The 2,891-nt window shown below is 42.0% G+C and overlaps 1 pseudogene; it reads right to left on the bottom strand.

The window, feature by feature from the left end:
• Nucleotides 1-348: 348 nt before the first annotated feature.
• LOC109372692 (40S ribosomal protein S12 pseudogene) lies at nucleotides 349-1,588 on the bottom strand (annotated as a pseudogene).
• Between the last annotated feature and the right edge of the window lie 1,303 nt (nucleotides 1,589-2,891).

Genomic DNA, 2,891 nt, shown 5'->3' with positions numbered 1-2,891 from the left:
GAAGGATCACTCTGGCTCATAGATTAAGAACAGAATGTAGGCATCAAGGGCAGATGCAGAGACACCACTAAAGAGGTTATTGCAATAAATAGGGACTAAATCATGGCAGCTTGGACCAAGATTGTAGGGGCGGCAGTGGTAGAAAGTTCTTTCATTTTGAACACTGAGCTAATATCGTTTGCTGACAGATTAGATGTGGAGTGGAGGGAAAAGGTTTTGTTTTGTTTTCCTGTGAGCACCTGGAAGAATGATGCTGCCATTTGCAGAGACAGGTACGATTATGTGTGGAAGAGCTTTGAGGAGGAGTTTGGGTTTGGTTTTGGGTTACTTTTTGAGATTCCCACCACATCCAATTAGCTGTGTTGGTATGCCCATGAGACTAGAGTTCAGGGAAGAGACTCAGGCTCAAGATTTATTTTTGGAAGTGGTCAGCCTTGCCTGGGATGAGATTAGCTGGAAAGTGCATCTATAGAGAAGAGAGGAGGTTTGAGATTGAGTTTTGAAGGCTAAGAATCCAGGAGGCTGAGAACAGGTGTGGCCATTGAATAGGACCAAAGCCAGCAGAGGGCAGACACCAAGTGACAAAGGGTGACAGAAGCACCTGGGTTGTTTATTGGTTATGATCCAGGGTGTGGTTGTATGTACGCTGCTGTTCTGCAAAGCATACTGAGCAAAGGCAAGTGACCATTTTTAACATAGCTTGTGGCTTGTTTTATGTGCTCCAGTAGTAAAGTGTATTCACCAACAACAGAAATAGTCACCAGCTCACCATATTCTTTGTGCCAAGTAGCACCAAACATAATGTATAGATCCCCCTTGCCTAGAGAGATTGAGACTGGCTTGAGGGAATTAAGATTTTACTTCCAAGTAATGAAATAATAGACTTCCCCAAACTTATGGAAGATAACTTATTATTATTTGTTTTAAAAAACAAAAGCCAAGTCTGTTTGTTGGTTTCTTGCATTTGAAGTACCCCCCGATGGCATCCCTGGCCTGGGACTCTTTGCCATAGCCCTTAGCCACCACACCACTGCAACCAACCACTTTACCGGGATTTCCCTTTCTGACAATTTTACAGAGGCCTATCCATTCCCCTAGTTTCTTGTCATCAACCTTAATTAGGTGGATTAGGTGTTCAGCATAAAGGGCCTCCACCAACTTGACATATATAAGTTCATTGCAGTTGGATGCAAGCACACAAAGATGGGCTTGGCACTTGTCTAAGGCCTTGGCAGCTTCACGAATTCCATGTGCCAGGTCCTTGTGGATGAGGGAGGTCTTGAGCACCTCTGGTAAAGCAGTGTTAACATCCATTACACCTCCCACAGCAATGCCTTCCTCGGCCATGGCCGGGGGTTACGGTGGAGCCAAATGCTGAATGCACCCAAGCCTCCACCTCCACACGACTCCGCAGCGGCAGGGAAAGAGTAAGAACTTAAAAAATTTAATAGCGGTGTTCTAATGTGTGGTTGACACAAATCAGAATTGAGTCTCTCACTGATTGAATAAATATGTATTGATTATAAGCTTTGTGTCAGGGACTGTGCTAGAATGATGGTGCACAGGTTAATTTTTCCGTGAACATGCATTTGGGAAGGGAAGAAGACAGTTAAACCATCACAGTGCAGTGTGATTAGTGAGTTATTTGTGGAAGCAAAGGGAACTGAGGGTGCTCACATCGGGGACATGGACTCTCATCTTAAGGTCTAAGAAGAAACTTCCCAGAAGCAGGACTTAAACACTGGCATTCAACGTCAGTACTTCCCAAGACGGTTTGGACACATGTTCCTGGTTTCCGAATTACTGTCTGTGATGATTTTCCTAACGTGTGCTCTCGGCCATCTTTCAGTCTGGCAGAAATATTACTCAAGCTCTTCTGCTACTCATCTTTATGCCTCGATACGTCTACTTTTAGTGTTTCATATGCTGCTTTTATAGTTTCTTAAAATGCAGTTTATTACTATGCAGAAGACATGCTTTTTTGAGAAAATGTAAAGGCGGTTGAGCTTGGCTATGGAGGGAACAACTGCCTCATCGTGTGCCCAGAACCAAGTTGTTTCAGTGTTACCCACTGTGTTATTTACCCCTGAGGAGTCTGAAAGGGGAAGTAAACATCTCCAGGCTAATGGTATACTGATTCCCTAAGCATCAAAATGAATGATGTTTTGAGACATAACATGGTTACACTTCCTATTGTATAGTTTCCAGATTTTATGCAAATGACTTTATGCAAATAGGAATCAAGCTATTTCCATATTGTACTTTTCACCTACTGATAGCATTTGTTTGCTCTAGATTAAGAAAGCACTCATATTGCCAAAGCATTACAAATCAGTGATAGATTTCCTTTTATTTTGTTCTTTCCAGAAATGTTCAAATTGGATTTCATTTTTCTTCCCTTTAAACGACAGTCTTCCTACAATCTCCATTTTAGTGCAGAAGATCCCAGGGTAATTAATTAGTATATTAATTTCATATCATTCATTATGTGCCTGCTACATGCCAGGTACTTTGCTAGTAACTGGAAATTGGCAAGTTAGAAAAACACAATCTCTGTCTGAATTTAATGATGTACATTGGACAGTTTTAAGGGGGAAAGAGACTTTTATGAAGAAGGAAAACATTGAGAAAGAAAGTTGTTTTGGTGTCCTTTACTTTCAGTTGCAAAGAAGGTGTGATAAAATGTCAAAACGATAAGGTTGTTTGTTTCAGATGTACATATATAATCCACTTACTCCTGATAATGCAGAGATTACAGGGCCTTGTTCCAAAGTGGTAATCCCCCACACCTCTCAGTGGGTTGAAGGCTTACAACTGTCACTCCCAGAGTGAGGCACTGTCAGAGGTAGCAAGTGTGTCCCCTGTCTCTTCAAGTGGTCTGCTGGTCATTG

Source organism: Hipposideros armiger, unplaced genomic scaffold (assembly GCF_001890085.2).
Source record: "Hipposideros armiger isolate ML-2016 unplaced genomic scaffold, ASM189008v1 scaffold_657, whole genome shotgun sequence".
Classification (NCBI taxonomy): domain Eukaryota; kingdom Metazoa; phylum Chordata; class Mammalia; order Chiroptera; family Hipposideridae; genus Hipposideros; species Hipposideros armiger.
This window is presented reverse-complemented; position numbering and strand designations above follow the sequence as displayed.